Source organism: Lactuca saligna, chromosome 1, assembly GCF_052625555.1.
Source record: "Lactuca saligna cultivar CGN05327 chromosome 1, ASM5262555v1, whole genome shotgun sequence".
Lineage (NCBI taxonomy): Eukaryota > Viridiplantae > Streptophyta > Magnoliopsida > Asterales > Asteraceae > Lactuca > Lactuca saligna.
Window position 1 is genome coordinate 102,058,979 of NC_136417.1, and position 16,331 is coordinate 102,075,309.

Genomic DNA, 16,331 nt, shown 5'->3' on the forward strand with positions numbered 1-16,331 from the left:
AACTCTCTCATTGTACAGTTGGGCCTCTTGCTGTTGCTTGTTGGTGTAATACCCCGATGTGGTATGTCAACCATGTAACCATCATCACCATATGGAAACAATAGTGGATACTGAAGAGGAAGGTATGATGGATGTAATTCACTAATACGCCGTAGAGAACCTGATGACGTTTGAACAACAATATCTCTATTATCAATTGAATCACCAATATCTCCAACAATTAAAGCGGCAACCTCAGAAGCAGATGGTAGGTTGTATATCCTTCCATCTTGGTCCCTTCTTCCAATAAGTCTCAACTTGATATCAACATGAGGGTTTTGATGAAAACAATCCCTAACCATTCTATAAGACTGAACCAAAACATTATTTGAATCCAACATCAACTTCAAATCTTGTATAATATCATTATCAAGGACAGAAGAATTTGACGTAGATCGTTGATTATCTCCACTGCAAGTAACATGAACATATAAACATAAGATAAATAAATAATATAATGTTGATGAATAAGATATCTATTAATGTGATAATTGTGAAAAGTGTACCCAAAACATGTCCGTCTATTCGCGATCTCATTATCAGTATCGTATATGTACAACTGAGAGAATTTTGGTTTTAACCCATGTTCCGGTAAAAGGCTTCCGATACTATGATAATTTTGACCGCTAAGTCTAAAAATGTATGGAGCATTTCCTCTATTGATTGAGGAATCAATCTTTCCACCCATTGACGTAAAAGAAAACATAGAATTGTAAGAACGAATGTTCTTCATGAAGTGTTTGCTTTTAGAATCTCCCGATGTAAAAAGATGGGCATAACTTGAAGGTGCATTCTTTAAAGTTGGTAGTTCAACTTTGCCATAAGCACAACATAAAGAATAATTTTGATTCTCATTTTTTTTTTACATTTGATAGATTCATCTTTCCATAATTTTGCAAAACATGTTTGGCATACAACAATCTGATCACCATGATCCAAATAATCTGTCAATTAAGGTTGACATAAAGATGTTAAATTTTGTAAGTTTATATAAGTGAAAAATATTGAATGAACAAATATAAATATTATATTTGTATCAAAATTACCTTTTGATATACCGTTGTATATGTTTTGCTCATTTTGACCATCGATTTTGTCTTGATCGGATCTCAAACCAAATATTGGAATAGGAGTTAAATTTGTCCTTTTTTTCTTTGCTTTATTATTTGGATTAGATAACAGGACTGAAGACGATTTTGATGTTATTGTAGATGATTTGTTGGATGTGTCGCCATTTGAAAATACAGAGAATTGTCTAATATTTGTTAACGGCGATTGACAACTATTATTGGAAATATCCATGGCTGCGGAAAAAATTGAAAGTATACATTGTTAAATATGATACAATAATAATATATGTTACAAATTAAAATGGTAAAATAAATGAGTTACCGTTGGAAATGTTAGATAACGGAGTTCTAACATTTAAATGTGATGGAGGAGGTTGTAACATTGCTTGTTTTGATGTACTTGAACTTGTTTTTGATCGGTATGTGTTTTTATTTCGATGTACAACTCCTTTGGATTCATATAAAAAAAATGGTTATCAGAAATGTAAAATTGTTTAATAATTATTTTAATATTATATGAATATGAATATTGATAAAGAGATGATATAAAAAGACGATGATGTAATAAATTTTATTACATATATTTAAAAAAACTTAAAAAGTTTAAAAGCAATCAAGTACGTTACCGTTTGAATCCAATTTCATGTTTGGTAATGGTGTCTGAAAACTGTTATTGGGAATATCGATGACTGAGAAAAGAAGATTGAAATGTAGATTATCAAATATGATACAATAAGAACATATATTATAAAAAAAATATGGAAAAATAAATGAGTTACCGTTGGAAATGTTAGATAACGGACTGCTAACATTTAAATGTGAAGGAGGAGTACGTAACATTGTTTGTTTTGACCTATTTGCGGTTGATGTAGATGTGGATACACTTTTATTTCGATCGACAACTCCTTTTAATTTGATTGGAAATAATATCTTATTAGAAATGGTTAAATATTAAATAATGTTGTAAGTTTTTAAATAGTATATGAATACTAATAATGATAAATAGATAATATAAAAAACTATGGATGACAGAATTTTTATTTTACAGATTTAAAAGAGAGAAAAAAAAGTGTATAAGCAATCAAGTATGTTACCGTTTGAATTCAATCTGATGTTTGGTAACCGTGATTGAAAACTGTTATCGGAAATATCCATGACTGGTAAAAGAAGATTGAAGGTATACATTATTAAATGTGATACAATAAAAATATATATTATAAAATAAAATGGTAGTATCAATGAGTTACCATTTGAAATGTTAGATAACGGATATCTAACATTTAGACTTGAAGGAGAAGTTTGGAAATATGATTTTTTTGAAACATTGACACTTGATGTAGATGCGGATAGGTTTTTATTTGGATGCACAAATCCTTTGAATTTGGCTGCAAAAAAAAAAAAATTGTGATAACAAATGGATAGATTTGAAATAATAATGTAACTCCCGAAAATATTCTATGAATATTAATATACAAAAAGACATAATACAAAAAATGAGCATGTGAGAAAATTGAATTTAGATATTTAAATTTAAATTTAAATACAGAATAAAGAAGAAAAGTGTATAACGAATTAAGTAAATTATCATTTTCATTTATTTTAAAAAGATGTGATGTTGATGTAGTTGTATGGATTCATTCGGTAAAACCTTTTTTTTTATTGTCCAAGTATAATTTTCTTATTCTTCTTTTCTCTGTAGCCTGAACATGATAGATATTCCTATTTGAAGCTGCATAATCAAATATACACACATGAAATAGTTATAATTCAGATTAAAAACATTGATAAAGAAAGTTGTAAAATATATAATGAACGTACCGTTATCACCAGGGTTAGTAACATTTGTAGAAGTTGGAATTTGACTGACTGATGTAGTGTACGAATGCAATTGTTTTGTATTATCCAGATAGAAATTATTTAATTTTATCTTCTTATTAGTCTTGAAGGAGTCCATGTTAGTAGTTGCTATCTGAAATGGAAGAAAATATGAATTTGATTTTTTTTGGTTTGTGGTTATGCAATTATTTTTTTAGTAATTATTCACATCATTAATTTATTTAAACATATTTTATTATAACTTTTTGTTTTTGTATAAATAAAACTTATATATTATTAGTTTAATAATTTTTTTATAAATCTTTTACCCGTGGTTTCCACGGGTTGTAACCTAGTTAAAAAAAAAATGTTGTCGATTGAACTTACGTATGACATGAAATACTAAAGTACAATGGCTTTATATGTAATGTTTCCGAATTTTGTTGCAGATACCATAATAGTTGATTTTTAAATTGGTGCTAGTGTTTCATTGTTCTTCATAATAGTTGGTTGCTAGAAGAGTTCATAATAACATTGGTTTTGAACATAAAATTATGATTGTTTTAATCCTTTCCAACATCAGAATTCACATAATAGATGTTTTTGAATTGTTTGATTGGTTATAATTATAAAAATCTCCTTAGATGTCAAAACTTATTACTGTATATATTTGTTTGGGTTTAATTTTTTTCTTGTCAGATCACTTTGTTTTAAAAATTCAAAACTTATCTGCTCTCATAATTTGCAACCTGAATTGAGAACTTATATCAGGTTGTATCTTTCTTAGCTCGAGTATTATTTTATTCAATATATTTTCTAAAATTATAGTATGCGTTTGACACACAGTATCATATATGGGCATTGTTATTCCTTTCGCTTATGGGCATAACAATTAAAAAAATTGCAGGCCGTGGTAGGGGTATATTAGTCCAATTTGCTCTTCTTCATAGTTAAAGAATACAGAAAATCGAAATTGGAAGTACAAAGATAATAGCAATCCATTCAAACAGTACATGTGATCAATGTCTGTGATGATTAACACAGACATACGTAAGACAAGGTTATTTTTACACATACACATACACATTGATGATCAATTTAGTGGATCGAATAAAGAATTTAAGATAGAAAATAATTAATAAACAACTTCTGAATCAAAGATAAATAGAAACTTTGAGTAACAAATTCAATGAGAAGCAAAATTGAAGTCGCAGAAGAAGAAAAGAATTTTCAATTATACGATTAACACAAACATTGAGAAGCAATGATACTTAATCATGAGAAACTCACCGAAGGATTGAAGTTGCTGATTGAAGATTCGAAATTAAGAAGCAGAATTGAGATGCAGAGACGGTTGTAGGGATTGAATTATGTAATTGAAGCGGAATATGATTGATATAGTATGTTATGCGCATAATAATTGATTGATATGCATACCATTTTTAGATGCTCTTAATCGGGCATGTGACAGAATTTATTTAATGTATACAGCAGTTATTCCATATTCAAATTTCAAATTACAAAATATGGATATTTCGATTATTAATCAAATCAAATCAAAGATTGTAATAGTACGTGAAACCAATCAGGGGTAAAAATGAGATTTAACATTGATAGGAACGTGAATTTTTGGTAGGACAGTAGTCAAAAATTCAAACAATCGTTTTATTTATTAATTTATATTTATATTTATATTTATATTTATATTTATTTATGCTTCCAAAGGACAACGTTAAGGCATAGGAAAATTTTTATAAAATTTGATATGTATATGATTCCTTTGTTTGAAAGAAAAGTTCAATTTAGTAATATACCAAATGTATCCTTATTAGAAAGAGGCCGTTAAGTTGGATTTGTAAAATTTAGTAAAAATAGGTAAAAATGTTAGGAAAATAAGTCAAAATTCTGAAATTGTTAATTGTATATTAAAAAAATATGGATGTAAAATTTTGCAATAGTAATGGATTTAAAGAATGATAAAACATAACCTAAACAGGAAAATCAGAAAAATAGGAACCAAGTAAGATGCTAAATTTGAGAGAAAACAAAAGTTAAATGCTATAAACAGCCATAAAACAGAAAGTGCAAAGTGTGATTCAAAATTTATATAGCTATTTTATAGAAATTTGACAGAAAATGAAATGCTAACTGTTTTGTTATAATTACTTGTTTGAAAGAAGCATGTTATAACAGGTAAATAACTGAAAACTAAAATTCTATATTACGGTAGACAAAGGGTATTAATGGAATTGTAAGTAAAGTTTACTGTCGTTAATGCTTGCTGCCATAACTACTTGTTTGAAAGAAGCATGTTATAACAGGTAAATAAGTGAAAACTAAAATAACGAAAATTGATCTTGATCTTGATACCAAGGGTAAATACGGAATTTTACAAATGTATAACAACAAATTGAGTATATAAACATAGCCAAAAAATGCATAAAATCGAAATTGAATATAGAACAACAAAGATAAATTTGGCCTTTACGATTAAAAAGCCGTATAATATGATCAAATATAAAAATAAAGTATTTGCCAGTTATAATAACATACCAAATACCAAAAGAGCAACATACGAATTCAATTCATATTACAAGCCAATTGCAATTTTAGAGCTCATCAAAAGAATTGACAAAGGGCAAAATTGACATCTGATGCATTGTTTATTCTGTTGCGTGTTCAATATTATGAGAAATCTCATTTGACAGCTTGATTAGAATCTTTTTTAATAGAATACCTCAAATAATATCAAAGCACATTCCCAAGAATGCATGCACCAATATACCATTTTATTGTTTAAAAAATGATCATTATTTTGAACAGGAATTTATTGAATGTATTCAAATTTGAGACATCTTTTTTATAAAGCAAATATACTGATATCTTATAACACGAAATTGAAAAGTAGAATGTTATTCAATGTAATTTGTTTTATTTTTATTGCAAATATATTGGTAAAAAAATCTGAATGTGATAGATGAACCTAGAAACAACACATGTTTTAGAGTTATGTTGGTTGTTACTGGTGGGCATTTAGTTGGTTGTGTATTTGATGGAAACCCCAAATGTTGCCCATAAATTATTCCAGAGGTATGTAATTTATTTATGTTATCACTTTAATTTCATCAGAAAAATTATTTATGAGGTTAAAATGAATACATCCTTGCCCAGAACCAAAAAATATGCCTTATTAGTATATATGATTGTAAATACATGTAATGTAATTTAGTTGTATGTAATATACTTATTTGTATATGCTTGAAACGAACTAATACTTATCAAGACCACCATCGTTAAATATTTAGTATATTTCTGATAAGACTCTTTAGAAACATATTTATTTGCTTATTTTACACATAAATTCACAAACATATATGCCACACATTTATTAAAAGAAGATTAGTCTAATTACAATGATAACCATAAAATGATAATCGTATTAAAATATAGAATACCAGCGAAAATAAAGCAAGAAGTATCAATGTTTGAACAGTAGACACCACAAAGAGCAATACTGTGAAAGAGAATCCAAAAAAAAATCCAAATTCAAGAACATTGTTGATTAAAAAAGGACAATCTCAAATTACTTTTCAAGCTTTGGTATTAATAGACCTGTGTTGCCATCAACTTTAGAATTCAATCGAGGGACCTTGGTGGATGAAGTCACATTATCATAATCATCAACATCAATGGTATCTCCAACATTTCGTTTTTTTACTGTTGTTGGGGAATTATACTTGAACGGACTTGTAGCTTCAAATTTATCGGGCAATGTTGGGGTCAAATTATCACCTGTTTGCGATATCGCATCCTTAAAACAAAATGTTGTAAATAGGTTTAGTAATAAAATATTAAGAAAAAGTAATCTTTTTAATAGATTATATAAAATTAAATAATGATAATTTATAATATAACCTTTAAGGACTTTGTTTCTTGAGATACTTCATGAGATGCGATTTCTGTATCATCAGCATTTGCAGGACTACCTGCCTGAATCAGAAATTTAAATATTTATATAATTTGTGGGACATAGGTGTAAATCAATATAGATTTACAATTTATTAGTGAAGATCATTAAAAAAATATGCATCATAAAAAGTAATTTTAAAAAAACAAATAAAAATAATATATAAATACCTCGACTGCTAACTTTTTTTCCAAAGCATCGATAACGTTACTATCAACCGTATAGCCAAGTATCCCAAACCGATTGTAGTTATTGGATACATTAAAACTGTTAACATCTATCTTAAAAGCCATCTTTTTATGCTCCAAACATTTGAGGTCGTAAGGATATAATCTTGGATTATCCCCAGCCTGGAATAAATGTGTTATATAATATATTTATGTTTAAAAGCACATTAAACTAAAGAAAATACAACAAATAACAACAATTAAGAAAACAAAAATTAAAATTACGTTATACCTGTTTGATTTTATCTATAAGATCACGTGCGCGTTTTTTGACGATTCTATAAGCATCTCTATCGAAGAGAGTTAGAGTGATTGTTCCAGAATCATCTTGCACACGAATAGGTATTTTATACCTATAAAAAATTCCCAGATAAATAAACATTAAATATGTTTAATGGTTAATAATGTAGTTAAGTTGTTCTGTTGATATTTTCTTAAATGTAAAAAAAACCTTGGAACAGAAGAGATCGTCTTATTTTTACAATTATCACCATTGCATTTTAAAACGACACTTGCATCACCACTATCTGCACCACTGAACAAATCTTCTGTTTGAACTTTCTTTCCACAGTTTGTACACGCATCATAATACCAATCAATATCTTGGCGAATACCAAAAATGGTCCCGACAATGATATATTGGCCAACCTAAAATAAAATCAAAACGATCATAAAAAACATTATAATTTTATTATCTGTTAAATAGAGAACAATATGACATCAATACAGATAAAATATTCACATACCTCTTGTGGTTCTATCAAATCGACAACATTTTTAACTTTGTAGTTATTCAAAAAGTCATCAAATTCCGAATATGATTTAGAGCTTTCAACAGTCAAAGAAGCAGAAGGGTTTTGAAGTCCTCTTAATCCAACCAAGCTGTTTTTAATTTAGGAGTTTGAAAATAAAATTATAAAATTATTGAACAGAAACAACAAAACGATGAATTATTAAAAGGTACAGTTACCTATCTGTGAATGTAACAATTTCGGGAAGATTAGCATTTATGAACATCCGTGTGTGTTCAAAATAACTGTTCACAGAAGGTGTTGCTGATGAAACAAAATAAAATAGTAAATAGAATGAGTAATATAAAAGACTAAAATAAGTTTGATTGGTATAAAAAATTTACCGTTATAGACATTAATTCTTGCAAATTGCAAAAGGACAATCACACGACCAACTTCTTTATGAGCTTCAAGATAAGAAATTAACTGGTATGCAATATCTCCAAACAACGTAACATTAACCTGCAAACCTTTGCAAAAATAATAATGGTTAAATGAATATATAATACTAAAATTCTACATGCAAGTTGTAAAGTAATGAATATAAGATATAAAATATAAGATATAATATAAAAAAAGTTTTGGTTACTCTAAGTTTCTTATTTGTAAAGGCAGCCTATGTAGACATTTGCTGACATCACGGGAATCAAGCTTTCCTAATGAAACAACTTCACCAATAATATCTACAAAATGATAATACAGAATGTCAAAATGATGTGAATTTAAAGAATTAAATATAATATACAATCAATAAGGAGGGAAATTACCAATTGATTCATTAGATGTAGCTGTTGCAGAGATAATTGTTTCAAAAGAAACAAAAGAAAATCCATATTTTGTTTTGGATTGAAAGTGTAGACACTCGTTAACAGTTGTTCTTCTATGGAAATTTAACTTGGAGGTTACATCACTTATTTTAAAAGTGTATTTGTTAGGAGCGATAGTGGGGGACCGGATGTAAACAGCTTGATCTTCTTTCAATTTGGACTCAAACCTTTGAAAATCTCTTGGATACACACTTGCTCGGATTTTTGTAGACTATTCACATACGGTAAGAATATTATATAATGTTAAAAACGGAATTTTTAATAAATATAAATTGGTCAACATTGAAGATAACATCTTCAATGATTGAGTTTGAATAATATTATTGGAATGATCAAATAAAAAAATGGTTTTCAATAATGCTATGAAAATAGTAGATTTTACCATTTCATCCATGAGTATCATCTCAATTGATCTGACAATAGTGGGGTTGCCATCTGAAAGCGATTTCCACAGCCGGATAATAGACACTTTTACTGTGTAATCATCATTCATATTGTCCAAGTCTCTAATGAAAGTGATCTTTGTTTCTGCCATTGTCACTATAACAGAAAAGTACACAAGTAAGATGCTAAATTTGATAGAAAATAAAAGTTAAATGCTATAAACAGCCATAAAACAGAAAGTTTTGATTTCGCAAGTTTAGAGTTCAAGAAGTAAACTGTGTTCGCATCTGGAATGAAAATTTTGTGGTTCGCATTTGATTAATTAGGTTAAAATGCGAAGGTGATTAATGCGAAGGGATGCGAAGGGTGTAAGAATGAAGATGCGAAGTATTTCACAGTAGAATGCGAATTGGGGAAGAAAACAGAAATTTTCAAATATTATCCCTGGAGTTTCGCATTTTCGGAAATAAATACTCAACTTCGCAAATGGGGGTCATAAAATGATGAAATTGCAGAATTTGTAAAGAGATACAAAAGAATTGACAGTAGAATGCGAAGGTGATTAATGCGAAGGGATGCGAAGGGTGTAAGAATGAAGATGCGAAGTATTTCACAGTAGAATGCGAATTGGGGAAGAAAACAGAAATTTTCAAATATTGTCCCTGGAGTTTCGCATTTTTTGAAATAAATACTCAACTTCGCAAATGGGGGTCATAAAATGATGAAATTGTAGTCTTAATTTATGGAATTTAAATGATTGAAATTTTAGAGCTCATCAAAAGAATTGACAAAGGGCAAAATTGACATCTGATGCATTGTTTATTCTGTTGCGTGTTCAACATTATGAGAAATCTCATTTGACAGCTTGATTAGAATCTTTTTTAATAGAATACCTCAAATAATATCAAAGCACATTCCCAAGAATGCATGCACCAATTTACCATTTTAAAATGAATACATCCTTGCCCAGAAAATTAAACTAAAAGATGATAAATTACAGATTATAGCATTGTTCTTTGAGAATAAATTACTAAAAATGGGATATAGTGTAACAGGAACTTCAAAAAGAAATTGATACTTTTTTGTTTATTATATAAACGGTTTGATAAATCAGACGAAAATAATTAATAAACAACTTCTGAATCAAAGATAAATACAAACCTTGATTAACAAATTCAATGAGAAGCAAAATTGAAGTCGCAGAAGAAGAAAAAAAATTTCAATTATACGATTAACACAAACATTGAGAAGCAATGATACTTAATCATGAGAAACTCACCGAAGGATTGAAGTTGCTGATTGAAGATTCGAAATTAAGAAGCAGAATTGAGATGCAGAGACGGTCGTAGGGATTGAATTATGTAATTGAAGCGGAATATGATTGATATAGTATGTTATGCGCATAATAATTGATTGATATGCATACCATTTTTAGATGCTCTTAATCGGGCATGCAACGGAATTGATTTAATGTATACAGCAGATTCAATATTCCAAAGATTTCTATACAATATCATTATTTCCATCCATATTCAATTTGTAATGCTACGTGAAATTCCATATTCCATATATTCCATATATATATTCCATATATAATATAATCTAATCTAATTCAATTCCATACCTAATTACCTATTTTATCTATTACCTAATGATGATGATGATATGTGAAAGGATGCTGAAGGGGTAATAGAGTAATTTAACATAGGGCGAAAAATGGATGATTGTAATGACACGTGTCCAGTTGGTTTTGTTTATTAGATAGGGAGATATGCAATAAACATTGATTCCTTTCATAGAGGGCAATAAGGGGGGATTCAACTTTTTAGTGGCACAAAACCAAATTGGTAAAACACATAATAGAACTTTAGTGGAAATAAAAAAATATGTCGTAAAATATAGAGTTTTTAGTGGCATTTTAATATATTTATGCCACTAATGAATACTAATATTAGTGACATATATTATTAAATATCATTAAATCTATTAATTTTACAGTGGCATATAAAGTATGCCATTAAAAACATGTTATAGTGGCATAAAAAAGATTTGTCATTAAAAGTGTATGCCACTAAATGTCATTTTATTTGTAGTGATTATGCCCTCATGCACTTAAAATAGATGCAGTTTATAGTTTGATCTCAAGTTATTTTGCCCCTGTCATTATTTTGTTAAATGAAAGAGAAAGCAATACACTTTCTAGAATATAAAATGTTTACAACCAAATCGATTTGATTCTACACAGTATCTAGAAAACACAGATTTTAGAGAAAACAACATATTTCCAGGTATAAATTTTGCATTGTATAATGCATTGGTGACACAGACTTCAGAGAAAACAAATACATTTCCAAGTTTATATTTCGTAACAATAGGAGGAGAGTATTACATGATTATGCAATAGACACAAATTAATCGATGAATTGAAGTTGGAGAAAGAACAAACAATTAACAAAACATTGGATCATATGTTATGAGGAACGATTTCATTCCAAAACAAATACACTAGGATGTCCAATGATGATTGGAATAATTATTGCTTAGGAAATTATTCATCTAATACTACATTGATTTTAACAAATCATATCAATCATTTTAATTATACAGTGTACATCCTGTAAATAGCGCCCGACATTAAGTGATATAGAGAAGGAATGAACGGATTTTGAGTTGTCATTATCATTAGAATTAATTATTATAATGATGTGGCTTAATTAATATAATGATGTGGCAATTTAATGAAAAAGGAAAAAAAAAAATAAGAAATTGACAAGTGGAAAAAAAATAAGTCTAAAATGCCTAGAGATTAACATGCGGCATAGTTAATTACAAGTTGCCATTTGGCAAAAATAATTTTGTTTAATTAGGGTAGAAGATTTTTACTTGTTAGTGTTTTATTAGTGTTGTATATGAGTATTTACTTGTTAGTGTTTTATTAGTATCACATTTCAAATGATAATTTACATCTCTTTCCCCTGAACTTTCTAGGTTGTTTTATATTTTACCATGGTTTCCTTTATATATTATATAAGATATTTCAAATGATAATTTACATCTTTTCCCCCTGCATTTTACAGGTTTTTTCTTATTTTGCCATGGTTTCCATTATGTTTTATATAAGAAATTTATTGAAATAAATGCATTACACAACATATATTAAACTTTTCAAGATTATCATTGACATTTGTTTTTTAAAATTTTATTTAAACTTTTCGGAATTAGCTTATATACAAATTTTTTCATATAATCATAATAAATTTGTAGTATGGTCTGAAAAATAACTTAAGTATGTGGTTCAAATCTTAATAATAAATTATTTATTAAATTTAAATTAAATTTAGTGGTCATACACATTTCTTGTAAACGAAGGGCCTCTATTTTAGTTTTACATGGAGACCAAAATATGTTTGGGAAGGCCTTGTCAATTAATTGTATGATGCAAAAACATATTAAGTTAAATCATAGAGAACTTAAATATCCACCTCCTTTTTGTTACTACCCATCTTTATTATATATATGTGTGTGTGTGTGTGTGAAAGACATTAATTATCTCTTAGTCTATTGTTTTGATTTTTCTTTATTTTATATATAATAATGACATGTGAAATGCATTATTTATCTCTTAGTCTATTCTTTAGATATTTACATTTGTCTAGATCAAGACAAAAGATAAGAGCATATTTGGTTCCTCTAGATCATATTATCACTTTAAAAAAAATTAATGAACTAATTTATCAATATTTCAGTGAAATGTATGATAAAGTTCTTCATTTAATTTGTTATTTTTAGTATTTTTTTTAAGTATTTAACAATAACATTAAATAAAATCAATGTATTACAATACATGAAATTAATACTGGGGATTAAAATTAAACAAATTAATTAGTAAAAAATAAAATAAAGCTTTGAAGGATTTTTTTTTTGAATGATAAATCTAATCTACTCATGATAGAGAAATATTGAACAAAATAAGTTCATGTACAACATACAAATCTAATAAAAAAGTCAATATAATAAAAGTGGTTGCTACAAAACTGTAAAATTTGTGAGGTTTATTCTTAACATAATCTCTCAAAAAGCTTTCATGTAACATCCGGTTTTGAGGTACGTTTTATTTAATTTAAGATTTGAAGTTTGGTGAGTCGCCACGACATGGGAAGGATGACCATGACGTGGCGATGCATTTTCCAGTCGCAGGCCTTTTTGACTCGCCACGACGTGGCTGCCGCTGATGCCTTAAACCCTAATTTTTTGGGTTTTACACCTATTTAAAGGAATGAAGAGGTTAGGGTATGCTCACCTTGAGCCTCCACCACTCTCTTTTATCCAATAGAAAAACCTAACTCTTTTCCTCCATTATTGAAGCTTGCTTGGGTGTTTGAGAGGTCTTGAAGGAAGAAGCAAGAAGAAGTAAGCCAAGGATCAGCAAGGGAGCCCCTATCTCCCTACCTAGCTCAGATTTGGACCCTTCTAAGTGTTTAAGGTTTCACCTTTTTGATTATAGAGTGCTAGATCTTGCATTTTGTCCCACTTTCTTGTTGATCTTAATGAATAAGACGGTGAGACTTCATAAAGGTTGCAACTTTATGATTCTCTGGATCATTTGAAGTAGTTTATGGTTTGGATCAGAAGTTTGGTGGTTTGTATGAGCCATGCATGAGATCTTGGTTATAAAATCCCATTTTTTTTACCTAAGTTGAGTCCAAGACTTGCATTGGACATGCAAGTCTAAAAAGCATCAAACTTTAGGATTGTTTTAGTGTTATAAGTTCTTCTGGAGCAGATAGGCTTGAGACTTAAGGGATTAGGTGTTTCTTGATTAAGTTATTGCTATTTTTAGCCTTCTTGGATCTAAGACTTGAGATCTAGACCTCTTGGTGGGTCTCAAAGGTATAAAGATGTAAACTTTATCCACTTAGGTATTAGAAATGATCAATTTTGAATTTTGAACCTCTGGTATTAGAGGATTCGATTTAACTCGTTAAGACGTTTTGGATCCAGTTCCCACTGTGTGGCGTAGGTTGCCATGACATGGTGACTGGGGAAAACGCGACTGTCTTGTCAATTGAAGGCCAGGACGTTGCCAAGGATAGCCACGACGTGGAGGTTCAACTTTGATTTTTGACTTGCATTGACTTTTGGCCAAACCCCTAGTCTTAGAAGAGAAGCTAATGGTGTATTTTATATAGCTATATAGGTGGTTGTTAGCATCTGTGTTCGCAGAAGTAGTAGCAGTTGTAAACCTCATCGAGTAACCCTAATTGACAATTCTTGGCGATTCTAATGTGAGTTTCAGAGGGTTTCAAGTGAAGAATGCAGATCTAAAGGAGAGCAATCAATTTCTTTACATAATTTAGTAAGATTTATCATTTAGACTCTATTTTCTACTGTTTGTAATCCGTTTTTAGCCATGTTAGGCTAAAAACTTAGATTTCAGTTTCGCTGGACATAACCTTTTCATATGATTAATCATTAGGCACTATGTTTGACTGTGATTACTATTTATTTTGATCAATTATGTGTTTGATTTTGATTTCAATTTCTGTTGGCCACTTAAATTGTTTGTGAATCATTCTAGTCATCTAATTGTTTAGATCCGTAATTGTCTAGATTAATTGGTAAAAAGTGGCATATATTAGATTAATTTTATTTTGCGTTTAGGGTTAACTCTAATATGGATTGATCAAACAAGTTTTTACGCCTCCGAGCTTATGAGAGGTATTGAACTTTATTGGGAAATTACACTATGTTTAATGCAACTTTTTTTTTTGTTAATCAAGAGCTTGTTTGGTTAATTTGGTAAAAGTTAGGTTTAATTCAAAGAACTTATTTTGATTAAATAATTTTTGTAATAGAGGTCATTAGAGTTTGTTAATGAACTTTAGTACTAGTTTGAACAAGTGCACAATTAAATTTTGTGTTGAAGGTTATTATATGATTAAGGGAGTCATCACGAAACTGTAATTGTTTTCTCTTAATTGAATTTTCATCACTTTAAATTTAGTTATTCTTTTGACATTTTCAATTTTTATTAGTTAGTTTTCAGAAATAAACCCCCCTTTTATGTTTATTGCACTCATCAAGAGTTAGTTCACGCATTACGCAAAGATGTGTAAACTTTAGGAGGTGTCCCCGAGGATTCGAACCTGCTTACTTGTACTACCTGTTAGTGCAATAGAGCAGTTTAATTTATATTTTTATTTGTTTAAGTTGTGCACAAAAACAGTTTTTAACAAAGGTCTTGTTCCTGTTTAACTAGTTCAATCCCAACAAAATAGGATAGAGGACCCATATCTTGAAGTGCAAAGGTTTGGCTAAGAGTATGAACAACACTCTCGATAGCACTGGAGTTGTTTCCAGTTAGAATAATATCATCTATGTATATTAACATGTATAGAAGAACACCCTTTGAAGAGTAAATGAATAATGATGGATCGGTCTTGGATGCATGAAAACCAAGGGTTTGCAAGGCAGTAGAGAGTTGATGAAACCATGCGTATGGTGCTTGCTTTAATTCGTATAAGGATTTATGAAAGAGGCACACATGATTCGGTTTAGTAGGATCTAGAAAACCCTACGGTTGACATAGATAAACCGTTTCATGAAGATCATCATACATAAAAGTATTTTGTATAACAAGCTGATGTAGTGGCCACTTTTGTGTGATAGCAAGAGACAAGATAACATGAATGGTAGTTGATTTTACCACCGGACTAAAGGTTTCTTAATAATCGATCATGTGTTGTTATCGAAACCCCTTTGCAACCAGACGTGCTTTATACCTTATGACCTTCCCCGTTTGATCTCTTATGAATTTGTAAACCCATTTACAGTCAATGATATTTAACTTGGGTGGACGTGGGACCAGTGTCCATGTGCTATTACGAACAAGAGTTGAGTACTTGTGACAACCCGAAATTTTTATTCGTACAAACTCTAAAGTCAATCACTTCGATTAAAAGTCAATTACATTTCTACTAATTTTTAGCCGATTTAAAGTCTGTTTGAGTAGTTTCATTAATTATTCATGAATCGAACAGATAAAAGGAAGTGATTTCAGGAATATCGGGATAGCAATGGAACAAACAACACCTTAGCTAGGTGTTCACGGCCAAACAAAGGGAGTTTGGGCCGTGACTCTATCTTGGCAATGAACTCATGTCTTAGACATGCTTTTACTCCATAATTGGTTCATTTCCCACTTCCACCCT